The sequence below is a fragment of the Triticum urartu genome, chromosome 3A, assembly GCF_056163025.1.
Source record: "Triticum urartu cultivar PI428250 chromosome 3A, HENAU_Tu73, whole genome shotgun sequence".
Classification (NCBI taxonomy): Eukaryota; Viridiplantae; Streptophyta; class Magnoliopsida; order Poales; family Poaceae; genus Triticum; species Triticum urartu.
In genome coordinates this window covers 32239198-32253013 of record NC_141875.1, presented here as the reverse complement: position 1 = coordinate 32253013, position 13816 = coordinate 32239198, and the positions used below count along the sequence as shown (strand labels likewise).

General features: G+C 46.5%; 2 pseudogenes; one reads left to right on the top strand and one right to left on the bottom strand.

Annotated features, from left to right (window-relative positions):
• Window positions 1-7232: 7232 nt before the first annotated feature.
• LOC125546538 (disease resistance protein Pik-2-like) lies at window positions 7233-8029 on the bottom strand (annotated as a pseudogene).
• A 1627-nt stretch (window positions 8030-9656) lies between these two features.
• Window positions 9657-10962, top strand: LOC125546558 (cyclin-P3-1-like; annotated as a pseudogene).
• Window positions 10963-13816: the final 2854 nt, after the last annotated feature.

The following is a 13816-nucleotide window of genomic DNA, read 5'->3' as shown; positions in this document are numbered from 1 at the left end:
GCAAGTGCTAATGCACCTGATAAAATATAAACCTTCAAATTAGTTACAGGAAAATATGGAAGGAAGCAGAGAGGAAAAAATTAAGAAATATACTAAGGGCTGTAACTAAACGTCACACATCTCACAATCAGATAAGAACTTAGTGCCAAGTCAGCTAACTTTTCACCTAACCACACTACGAACCATAGTAATAGACCTAGATAAGCAGCTAGATGGGACAAAGCGAGTACAAGACCAAGAAAGGGAGCAAGAAGGAACCTCTTCCATCTCTATCAGGTAGTCGAAGTGATAAGAAGCAATGAGCACGACGAACATGTCACCGCCCCGCGATCCAGCTGCGAGACGACGAACGAATCAGGAACAGGCACATAACATACAGCTAGGAGAGAATCGGACGAGAGCGAGAGGAAGGGAACCTGAAGGACAATGACAATGGCAACATGGACAGCCGTCTCGGCGGCCGACGCTGCTCCGGGTACCGGTACTGGCATCGCGAGAGCTCATCTAAGGAGCAGCGATGCGGAGCAGCAGTAGCCATGGTGCTTCCGGGAGGCGATGATCCGCTGGGTAGGTGAAAGGACGGGAGAATCAAAACTGGATGGAGCTGAACCTAGCCGCCGCCGCCAAACAGCTAGATCATACTCCCTCCGTCTGTAAATACTTGTCGCAGAGATGGATGTATCTAGACGTATTTAAGTTCTAGATACATCTATTTTTATCCATTTCTCCGACAAGTATTTCCGGACGGAGGGAGTATATAGGGGAGTAAGTGGTTCTAGTCATATCCGAACACTCCTGCTATTTTCTTGTGCTACATCAATTGCGTTCCATTCATTTTTGACATCAAGGAGCTTTTCCCACAAGATACAGGAGAATGTTATTACTTATTAGTACATTGAAAGCACACATCAATTTGTAGGGGGGTAGAAGGGAGCTAACATCGAGTCTGATCCATTAATATTTTCAGTATTGTTATTCACTTGCTTCAAATATTCTGAGGAATAGTAATAGACAACTAAAATGGTGGGTTTAGGTAACCTGTTTTGAAAAAAAATTGTTGCACAATTGCATGTCCAAATTTATTCAAGCTAACACAAAATAAACAGGTCTAATAGTTAGAAGGCCACAAAGTACATGCCTGGAGCAACGATGTTATATTACAGTGTGTATAGATGGAAAATGATGACACAACATTTTCAAAGTGTAACCTAAGCAACTACCAGAGGCTAGTACTGCAATAAAGTTTTGGGTGAACTGGATATCTACATTCCTAATTCCTTACAAACAACTGGATATCTACATACTCTAAATTCTGAAGCACCATCATGGTCTCATTTCAGATTTTCCACCGGCATATTAATATTGGAGGACCAACATGTCATAAGGTTAGCTAAGCTGGTTCTCTAATTATTGCCAGGGTAGAATAAGAAGAGCATACTAATGCCTTAGACCTGATGGTGTCAGGTAAACATGCTAAATACCAAGTTAGCAACAATGGACCCTAGTGGCGCTAATATTGCTGCTTATTGTAAGCCTCATGTGACTCTGGTAGTTCGCATTGACACTGCACACAGTATGACAAAGACTTTAGCTGAAAAGAAATGGTGGACATAGTAATTAAACAGCCTATGTATAAGAATCCATGTGGACTGTGAAAGCATATACCATCAAAGGTTGTTTTTAAGGAATCATTTTGTGAATCTTGTGAATCATTTTGATCCATGAATCAAGATCGCACATCAATTATCATAGACATTATATACGACATACCAAATGTTGCTATAAACTATCAGAAAGACACCATAGAAATAAAGTACTATCTCAAGGGAAATATCTTTAAAACAGACTGAAAAATCTTTAAAACTGAACCGTACAAACAAACGAATATATATGCTTGCATCATGAAAATACACAAATTTGATGTGAAAACTGAGAAAGAAAGCACTACCTTTCGATACGCCTGAGCATCTCCAGGCTGACCTTAGCCTCAGTATCGCCGGGCTGGATCCTCTTCCGGAACACCTCGTTCCCCCAGCGGAGCCTGCCCACAGTCATCACCCCGCACCACTGGATCCCCTTGGACACATTCTCGGCGCATCACCATTAAAAAAAGATGTTCACCATTCTAGTCACACAAGCGTAGAGCTTCAAATATCTCACCTTCATGAACCATAAAAACATTACTTGACTGAGTACAAAATCGAAGAGCATAAAATCTGCAGTTAATCAAGAGAGTGGGGCTACTAATTAAGCATGGATTTTCATGTAGCAAATGAAGATTCTAGATTTATTAACTTAACAAATTACCAGTCTTAAAGGTCGAGGCGGGTGCATGGAAACACATTCCTTACAACAACTGTCCTGATACAGAAAAACTCACCGGTATCAGTCACGGTACATGAAGACAGAAGCAATAAAAAATAGCAGTATAAAAGGAATCTTGAAAATCCATTATAAAGGAAGAAAACTTGGTCATGAATGCACTGGTTGCAGCTTTTGTGCTAATTGTCCGCTGTTGTGACAAATAAAGACAATGTCATATTCAAAACGAGGCTAAAATTATTACTGATTTAGTTCTAATTCCATATAGTAATTAAAATGCTTAGAAAGATGCGGACTACTTGGCATTTTAGGAACTGGCCACTGCAAATAAACCCACAGGGTCTTGGGTATTGGTTGTCGGACATTATTTCTACATATGACTTTTCAGCAAAACCAAGATAGCATCAACCATTACTCCACTAAACAGATCGGTCAGTCACCTTTAGGATAGATTGTGGTTGCTCATATGTGTCAACAAATTACAATTTCATATGTAGGAGTGGGTCAATGCAAGCCGTTAGCAAGCAGTCACATGGCCGATTAAAAAAAAGATAGTTATGTCTAACAGAATATGTATGGACCAACTATACTCACATATATCAGCCATGAGTGGAAGTAGTTGACAACAAACTATGATCCTAGAAAGTATGACTAAAAGTTTGTCTATCAATGTAAAAACAAAAACACATTTGTAGATCAGCAAACAGAGGAGATGCCAACAGTGAAGTAAAACTTCATCAAGAATCATATTTTCAGGAGAGAACAAATAGTGCAGACCTTGTAGTATGACTGTAAAAAATATTGCTAGGATGGCCTAAAGACAGTAAAAGCCTAAAACTTGCCAATTGTAAACAAACACAAAAGCAAGACACGGCACAACAGAAGTAGTAGTACAACTCCCAGATCTCTGGAACAATTTTCGCTTCGTTATATTATCGCCTCGGAAATATAGTCAAATCCTCACTTCTAGCAGCGCATATAAGCATATCACTAAGATAGCGAGGGAAATGGCGGGCAAAGGAGGGAGCTCAGCAAGAGGAGGAAAAGGGGGAACTCACCTTGGCCTTGGGACTGCTGGTTGCTGCCATGGAAGAGCTCTGAACCATGGAGCAGTCACGTACGCATCCTTGATTGTTTGTTGCTATAATATACCAATAATTAGTACCCAAAATAGATATTCTAGATAGAGATTCTGCAAGTGCACTCACCTTGTACAAGTCCAATGCTTTATGGCTCTGAATTCTGACAGTAGACCAAGTTCCATCAACCTCCATAATAACCAAATCACTGAATCCACTATCTATCTTATGGTCGTTTCCCAATATTTTTGGCTCCTTGTTCTCACACATTATTTGTTACAGTCAGCTATCGTTTTAACAGCCACTACCTGCAAAACAAAATGGTCACATTAGTTGCCCTATCAGTTAATACTGAGACAGATTTACATGCATACTCACCTCATGCATGTCCAAAGTTGTAGCAAGAATATGCAACTACTGTTGAATAAAAACAAACTAAAACTATTATTGTTTCCAAATCTATTAGTTTGGAAATCAATTGCATCGTGGGTCCTGTAAACAGAGAAGCAAATGTGAAATTTATATGTGGTTCAAAATATTTTAGTGGTCCCGCCCATAGTCAAAAAAAGACATTTTGGGACTAACATACATGTGGCTAATGCACGAATATCATGCATGTTGGGCTAACAATATTCTGAAATCAAAATCCGCACACCATTTATCACATGTCCTGATTTATAAGGCTGAATTAAAGAGATAACAGATATTACTAATGGGGTCATTTTAATTACTATAATTGTCATTTGCCCAAAAAAACAGCTGAAAATATCCTATATGCCACTGGGTGTCGTGTCATGTAAAATAAAATTCAAAAAAAATATATATAACACTAACTTAGGCAAAAAGCACTTTGTCCTCCCTTTCTTTCTGTGCCCGCCAACCAATCAAATGATGGCAAAAAGTGAAACCAAACAGAAGGAAAGGAGGGGTCACTCTGTTCCCAGCGAATTTGTCCATATGCACAAATATAAATCATGCCCACTAATTTGTCCATATGCACACATATAAAACAAACTGAGGAGTTATGAGCAGGGAGTTAATAAAAGACTACCAATCACTCTAGCAGATGGAGCCATCCCACTGTATCCTCTCAGACCGTGACACCTCTCGGAGCTAGTCGAAGAAAAATCTCCAGAGGTTGAAGACAAACCTTTCTAGGAGAAATTGACCACCGCAACAACTATCCTTGCAACCAACCGCGAGCAACAACCTAAATAACAATAGATCAAGCCGCAAGTCAGCCTTGGAGAGAGAGAGAGAGAGAGTGTGTGTGTGTGTGTGTGAGGGAGGGAGAGAAAAGGAGAGGAACCTGCGGGGCCGTCGCCACCGACGCGCCGACGGGGGACGTGCCGCTCCCGGCCGGCCCTCCAGACCGACGTCTCGGAGGAATCGACCCCACAAGGGGCGAATCCACTGGCCATGGGAGATTAGGTGAGGGGATTGGGAGAGGGTGGGGGCCGGCAGGGATGGGGAGAGGGTGGGGGCCGGCAGGGATGGGGAGAGGGCGGGGGCGCGGTGGTGGACGACGATGACGCCGGCGGCCGGCTCGGAGGAATCGAACCCCCAAGGGGCTCCCCACTGGCCACGGGAGAGAAGGTCAGGGCCGGCGGGGATGGGGAGGGGGCGGGGCATCGGCCACTGCGAGCGGGACGAGCGAGGCGGGACGGCGGGGTCGTGGTCATCGGCCACGGCCACGGCGAGCGCGACAGCGGGGCGGGGCGGGCGAGCGAGGCGGCGGGGCGGGGCAGGGCGGGCGAGCGGGGCGGGGTGGGCGAGGCGGCGGGGCGAGGCAGGGCGGGCGAGCGAGGCGGGGCGGGCTAGGGAGGGAGGCGGCTGCGGGAGGGAGGGAGAGAGGAGGAGGCTAGGGTAGCCGGCCCTTTTATACCCCCAATATGCGAAATGACCAAAATACCCCGGCGGGGGCACGGTATTTACATTTTGCTGCCATTACTATTCATTCCAGCAGTGTCAATCCCAGATCCAACGGCCCAGGCTTCTCCAGATCTCGATCGGACGGACGAAAACGCATCAAGCCACCCGATCCGACGGCCGAGAATCGCGATCGCTGAGGAGGCTTGTACATCCATCCTTCTCTTATTTCTGGATGAACACACTAGCTTTCTAACAAGATTGTGAGCCATCTAATGTATTCTCTATTGTGATTATGCCTATGTGTTGATTTGTTACTTTATAATATGATTATATGTGATTTTTATGTCTGATTTATAGATGTATATTGCTCTTTGATTATTTATTTACTTATTCATTGGACAGTTTGAGTGAATGACCAATAGTGTGAGTGATATACCTTAGTTGAGTTTAATTTTGCAAGTAAGGTACCTCGGTGATAGTAAGAGGATAATGAGTTTACCATGGTGTCGGCACTAAACATAAAGCCAATAAACTTGTGTTGTAGAGCACTCTAATTACCGGATAAAATGCAAGCATGTTGGAAGCGTCATATATGTGTCATGTATTTTCAGTTTTTCAGGGCAGATGTCTATATATGTTGTCTGATTGATGTTTTTTTTGTTGTAGACAAAGCGCCGTTTTCTTCTTCTTGTTAACTTGCTAGTGGATGATGTGGCTAGTGGGTTGGAGGGGCCAATAGGCATTTCTTTTCGGTTCTGACTACCCTCTCCAACAGTTGTTGTGCTCTGTGCAAGCCATCTAGGTAGTCTGGCAGAGCGGTACAGACCTAATTTAGCTTGTTAGCGATGGGGATGAGGGCAAAAGCGGCGGTGACGGTGGTGGAGCTGGAGCTAGCCATAATTAGGGTTGAATGTCGAAGAGGAAGTAGACTTTGAATACCACGGAAGATTAGATGAAGCGTATGCCTCTTGCAGGACGGCGTACGTGTTATATAGCACAGATGGTTTACAAGATATGGTAGTTAGGCGTGGATTAATCCTCAAGCAAACTATACAAGAGATAAGGAGGAATCCCAACAGCCTAGCTACCAGATTACATCAACACGCACGCGCTAGCTCTACCAGAAGGTATATACGGTATATACAACACCGTTCATACGTACAATTATATCTAACATCTGCCTGCCGCCGCTGGCCGAGCTGGCCGCCGCGTGCTACCACCTGCTGCTAGCCGCGCCCGTGCGTGCACATATGATTGCGTAGCTGGACACCAGCAGCTAGCCGTGTTGTGCACAGATGCATGCGTAGCTAGCCAGTAGCCGCGCTCGGGAGAAGGTGCTCGTAGTCCTTTCCCTTCAGCCCTGCTGAAGGCCGACCTCTCATAGAGCTGAAGCTCGCCGACCTCAGCATGACCTCGTCCCCTGCACCGCTCCTGGTCGCCTCCCCCCGCCACAGTCCTCCGTGCCGCCAAGCTCCCGACCACGCCCCGCCGCGACCTCGTGCCCCGTCGCTCCTCGTCGCGCGCCGTGCCTCGGCGGCGCCCGGCCTCGCGCTCGTGGCACTCGCCGTGCCGCCCCCGCGTTGCAAGCTCCCCTGCCTTCTATGTGTATGAGGAAATGTCAGGGCGAACATATTGAAAATGGGTCGGCTACCGTTGGGCGCACCGGCCGATCTAATTGAAAAAATGGACACGGACGGGCAGACAGGGACGTCCATTTGGGTCGGCTGGTTGGAGTTGCTCTAAACTCTTTCATGCATTGGTCATTCTTCTTTAATTTAAATGGTTTGCCTAGATTCACGTGCTTGTTATTGGTTCTTCCTCGCATCATCAAAGTGCTCTCTCTCCTCCTTAATTGTTATGCCATGTCATTTTTTTGCTTATGTGGCATAGTTAACACCTGTTCATCGTGGAGCACCGGGAAAGGCCATATGAAATTTTCTCTACGCGGTAAGACACACTGAATTCCATCAGCCGGTCGTGGCCCTTGTACGTACGAGTCGGGTCCGGACTGGAAGAACAACGCGTATCGCGTACGGGAAACAACAAATACACTTTCGCCGTCGGGGCGGGTGCACCGTCGGTCTTGCCAGCGAAAGGCATAATCAATCCATGGACTCCGACGGCGTCATCAGTTTCGGCGTCAGGAAGGCTTCAGCAGTGGCGCTGCTATTCAGGGAGGCGATCCACTCTAAGGCGATTTGCAACTTGATGAGCTTCCCGTCGGGCCGTCTATGCCTATGAGGCTGTTGGCGTCTACATAGGGTGCCTCCATTCGAGGGTCAATAGTCACCAGGCCCCCAGGAGATGCGATGCAGTCAGGAGAAAAGGTGCACTCATCAGTCTTATTCCTACTGTGGCAGCTGCTTACTTCTAGCGCCCGAGCCTTGAGCTCCTCGATGCGGCGGGCGATCTTGTGGCGCGTCTTGATCTTTCTGAGCCTGCGCTTAAGCCAGGCCTTGCCGCCATGGCCGCCGCCGTTGAGTTCATGGGTGAAGACGTCGACGCAGTCCTCCATGTTGTAGGAGAGCTCGCGCACCTTGTCACGCCAGTCCCTCTGCTGCTCGTCGAGCGCCGCCGCCCGAGAGAGCTTCACGAGGAGGGCGTTCATGGTGCTCATCTCGTTCCACAACGAGACGATCTGCTTGTGCACGCCGCTGGACAGCTTGTACTTGCTCGCCAGGCGCGAGCAACGCGGCGAGCTTGGGCAGCAGCGTCCTCATGGCTCCCGTCAACGCGCTCGCCACCACCCCCTCCATCTTCCTCGTCTCAATCGCAGAAAAAACAGTAGAAATGCAAGAAACGCGGAGCAGTGGGGGCTTCACGAGGAAGAAGCAGCTTGGATGAAGCGGCCATTGCAAGTTCGCACCGCAACTTGGTAAGAAGAGTTCACATTGCAATAGTGATGCATGCTTGTGTGTTCGTCTCGTCCACCACCAAGCGTGTGGCATGTTGGCGCCGCCCTCTCGCAGCGCCGCTTCTTGTTCTTCTACCTCGGTGGCTGCCTCTCACAGCTCACATATACAATAATGAAGGCGCACGAAATTTGGTGGCCGGAGCCTCACAGTGCCGGCCTTGATCTTCTCTTTCTATTCTCTTGGCTCAAAGAAACAGCACGGTTTACATCCCTTATATAGGGTCAGAGACGCACGCATCCAGCGGCTACACTTCTCCATGCACTAACGCACTACCTACATCCATGCATGCATGCACTCACGCCCATAGTTTTAAATAGCCGACTATAACCTCACTATAGCTGTTTGAGCATGTTGCCGCTAAATGATTTGATGTACAATTTGCCGCTATAACCTTGCTATAGTTCGCTATAGCCCAGTTATAGCTGTTTTTAAGAGTCGTCGTTATATACCATAGCCCACTATTTAAAACATTGCTCACGCCACACCGGCCACTAACTCAGACGACCTGACTGCTAACTGATTCCTATCTACATGCACAAGTCTCGCACTTGCGCTGCACCCCTTAACGGCCGCACATGACCTTGCCAGCGGCTTGCACGCCCACACAACTAATTAGTTTCATGCAGCTAACAAACTAAGCAAATCACTTGGCTCCTACCAAGTGGGCAAGTGCTTAGCCGGTCCGGCTCCAACCTCTCAAGCGCTTGCCGTATCGCACGGCCATGCCGCCTCGCGCAGCTTTGCAGCCTCTCGCTGCCATCGGCATCTCGCCGTGCTCGCCGTCTCACACGGCAGCTTGGCATCTCGCTTTTTTCGCACGCCTCCGCTGAACCCTTGCCGACCTACAATTTCTGAACCTACACTACATGCCTAAACGAAATAAACATGCTGATACAAATATTAAGATTAGTTCTAACATGGCACGTCGACTCTACCCATACACTGCATTATTGCATTTGGCCATCGAACACATTAACGTACGCATCAAGGCCATTCGCTCGCGCATGCCACGTGGGCAGTAGGGGTGGCAATGGCACTGTTGTCCCCTTTGTTTGCTTCGTCGCTGCCCCACCATTGGTCGTTTCCTTCGTCCAGAAGACAGAAGACAGAGACCTCTCCTTTCCTCCATCTCTTCCGCCGCCGGCATCCCCAATCTCATGGCTCACACCACGCTGCTGCTCTTCCGCGCCCTTTCCTTCGGCCCACACCTCGTTGCCCGTTGCTCCTCCCCACACTGCCACCACCGTGCGCGTAGCCATCGGAGCTCCACATCCCTCGAGCCTTTCAATCTGCATCTCAAGAGCACACGGGAGAGAGGCGTCGTGCTTCTTACCGGACCAAGATCGGCACGTCCATGTCCTCTCCATCCACGACCATCAGGAGGAGGTCGAGCAGAGCACGGAGTCTCCAGCAGGAGAGGCGCTGATTCTGCCGGATCGGCCGACCGCGCGATGTGGGGGTGGGGAAGATGGAGAGACGGCGGGTGGAGGGGAGGGGTGACTGCGAGAGAAGGTGAGAAGAAGGAGGCACGGCGCGAGGCCTCTCGGCCTGCACACCGGGCGCGCCGCGGGGGTCAACAGGGTCGTCTTCGAGCGCTTCACAGAGCGGGCCGTCAATACGGTGGTGCTGTCGCAGAAAGAGGACAGGGGGCTCGGGGAGGGGCCCGTGGCGCCGCGCCACCTGCTGCTCATCTACAATTGATGCCGGTGATAAGCATTTGGAGAGCTACGGGACATTAGGTTTAACAGTATCGCAGTCAAAGAAAGGGGATACCAAGTTTCCAAATGTCCTGTCGCTTCTTGCCACATATCTGGGCAGATCAGTTCAGAAGAATGAAGAATTACTAGGTTCTGATGGAATAAAGGAGTCGTCCACTATCTTTCATGGCCAGAGGGTGCCAGATCTCAGTATACAGCTCTATGCAGAACGCATTTTCAAGTATGCTGAGTGCAGTCACTAGTAGAAAACGGGCCTATTGTCCCGGTACGTAAGGGCCTTTTGTCCTGGTTCCTGAACCGGGACTAAAGGGTCGTTACTAATGCCCTGACCCTTTAGTCCCGATTCTAACCAGAACCGGGACAGATGGGCCTCCACGTGGCCTGCGCGCTGAGCCCAGGCAGGAGGGCCTTTGGTCCCGGTTGGTGGCACCAACCGGGACCAATAGGCATCCACGCGTCAGCATTTCTGTGGCTGGGTTTTTTTTTTGAAAGCGGGGGGGTTTGGGGGTTAATTTAGGTATTTCATATATTGTGTCACAAACATGACGCCCTTCAATGTACGTCAAATGTGTACATGACGCCCTTCAGTGTTCATCGCTTGCTAATTACAAGTGTGGCGGTTGCTGCCAAATTCACAGATGATGCGTAAGTGTACTCAATGCAGCCGCAATTCAGCTGTATTTCTTTGCATATCACAAACATGCACTGGTTTCCCACTAACTTTCTCAAATCTCAATGCATCTCCTGCAGGTTTTTCAACAATACATTCTATGCTAGGGTGGGAGGAATCAACACAATCGAGATGAATCGTCTCGAGCTGCATTTGTTGTTTAATCTGGACTTCAGGCTGAAAGTGAACGTAGAGACTTTTTTGGGAGCTACTGCTTGCAACTGGAGAAACATGCACCGGTGTCACCAGAGAGACTGTCGGTTCAGGTTCATTGTGTCAAATGATCTAAAGATTTGAGCTATAGCGGTAGCACTGACGAGCGGATTTCTAGATTTTGGTATATGGTAGTTGACCTGATTGTGTCAATGATTGCACCAATTCTATAGGTTGGGGCCTTTCTCAGAAAATCTGATGGCAACACTCTGGTAAGCTATCGCCGAAGGTTTTCTTTTTTGGATGTTTGCTCGATGACACTCTTAGATATCATTAAAGGCTGGGAATGATCCCCTTAAATATGTACATGGTTAGATATCTTTGCTGATGTACAAAACTCGATGAATTGCACATATATTGCTTGTTTAACAGATGAAATTCAGGAATTAATGGCATACATAATGTAGTTGAGCTGCTCTCAGCCTTCGAAAGGGACAGCCGTTTCTCTTTTTAAAGTCAGATGAATGTAGATATTGGATATTTACTAAAAAAGGCCACTGGATATTTTGGATTACAAAATTAATTATCTGACCAACTTCTTGGTGCTTGCAAGTTACAACTCTTGGTCAATGTGGAGGACGAAACTGACCTGAAAGGCTGAAACTATTTCCTTTAGGTATAACAACCCCCCTCCCATGGATGACAAGGATAAAGATCGTTGTCGGTGCGGCTAAGGGCCTTGCCTTCTCCACAACGCCGACCAGTCGGTGATCTACCGCGGATTCAAGGCCTCCAGCATCTTGCTCGACTCAATAAGCAACATGTAAGTTCAGACTTTCTGCTAGGAAAAGAAGTAGTTTTCAAATGTCTCTCATTTTGGAACTGTAGTGGTGGTTACTTAAAAATGGGGTTGAAAAGTACGCCACACCCCTTATGCTGAAATTACCACAGAAGTGTCTATCAAATAAAGCAAGCTCCATGGCCTCACAAACTCGCCTCTGCTGCTTAACCGATACGGCCTCTCCCTACTCAGGATAGACAGCTTCGTGGAGGTACGTTCACCCTCTTCTTCTTCTATTCTCCTGCTCTACTGCCACTAGGATTACTCCATTACTGATTATTGGTTCTAGAAAAAGAAAACAGCAGCTTCACAAATTATATCATGGGGAATTGCTGGTATCCTAGGAATTCAATGGTACAGGTTGGGTTAAAGATGACGCTAAAAAATTTATGAACTTTCTGCTACCATAGGAAATTGACATGTAGCAAAATATGGATGTGAAAGTGAGAATTCTAAATGCTTGAGTTGTTTGAACCATTCTATTTGTGCGTTGAGCAAATTATAATTAATTAGTACGTACATGTAGGGAGAGGAAGTCGAGCAGGCAATGGTGCGTTCGTCATCGCCCGCTGCGCTGGTATATTGTGCTCCTTTCCCTGCTCCGCCGCCTAGGCCACTCCACCACCATGGGATACGAGTATGGCCTTACCATGGCTGGGTTGAGGATGATCAGTTCGTCCCCAACGCGTCCCCGTTTGTCCATCCGATGAACAAGAGAGCTGTCAACAGAAGAAGCCGACTCATGTAGCTTCAGGCTCTTCTCTTCTTGGTTCAAGATCTTCAGTATCTTTATTAATTTTTAGGTGCTCACTGTACCTTCATGCTCTTTGACAGAACCTCTTTGCAAGGAAGTGTGCGAGTAGTGAGAAATTTTAAATCAGTGAGCAAAACTTCGCATATGTACTCACTGTAAGTGTTCACTACATCTTTAACTATTCATAGAAAGGAGGTTAGAGATCTGGCATAAATAGTATTCATTGCAAGATTACGTGAAGTACTAATATTCCAATATGCCACATTTCTTGCTTAATGGTGCCCACTAATAGGAAATAAACAGTAATGTGTAGTATTACTTGGTAGTGGTTTACTCTGCTTTTCCAGGAAAATAGTGTTATGTATGTATGTATGTATGTATGTATGTATGTATGTATGTATTACTTGGTAGTGGTTTACTCCGCTTTTCCAGTATGCCACATTTCTTGCTTAATGGTGCCCACTAATAGGAAATAAACAGTAATGTGTAGTATTACTTGGTAGTGGTTTACTCTACTTTTCCAGGAAAATAGTGTTATGTATGTATGTATGTATGTATGTATGTATGTGTGTATGTACGTACGTACGTACGTATGTACGTATGTATGTATGTATGTATGTATGTATGTATGTATGTATGTATGTATGTATTACTTGGTAGTGGTTTACTCCGCTTTTCCAGGTTGCAAAAAGGCAATACTTGTCTGTGCTACTTGCAGTTTACTCCGCTCATTCTACGGGTACTAATAGGACCCATTAGTACATTCAGGTTGGATAGCAGGAGGACTAGAGGATGCCTCAGGAGAGGGTGTCCAGCAAGCACTGTTAAAGATATTCGAAGGAACTGTAAGTGCCCATGCTGTTTAGAAGAGTGGGAGTTTTCCAGTGTGCAAGCGTGACTAATCTGACATATTTTTCTGCTTCATGGATTCTGAACTCGCTTTTATCATATTATGTTTGTTTGTTTCTAAACAAGAACAATTTCATGCCAAGAAAAAGAAGTCGAGATATCATATCCCATGGTTAATGTCGAGGTAATTGTTTTAAGAACTTCTGAATAGCATTGGCTGCTGAAACCTGCTACATAGACGTAGATTAGTAACCTTTCAGCAGTCTAGCACCAAAAGTTCCAAATTATTTCATGGTGCTATGACTTTCAGTCTTCATTTCATACGTGTTGGTCGTTTGAGGGACACAGCCAACTGAACATCGAAGATGGATGCCCTTGTTTCACAAGCAGTTGGCCCTAGGTACTAAATATATATACTTTAAATTTGTAGTAAACACCTCCGATCCCATTACAATGATGAGTGGCGCATACGCAAGCACTCTATTGTTAGATGCATAATAATTTGTTTTTCCAGGTTGATATAAAAGTATACTCTTAATTTGTAGACGTGCCTTCTCTGACGTGGGGAAGATTTATGTTAGAAACTTGCATAGCCAGATCATTGATGGGTGCATATTATTGTACACACAAGCAACCTTAGTTG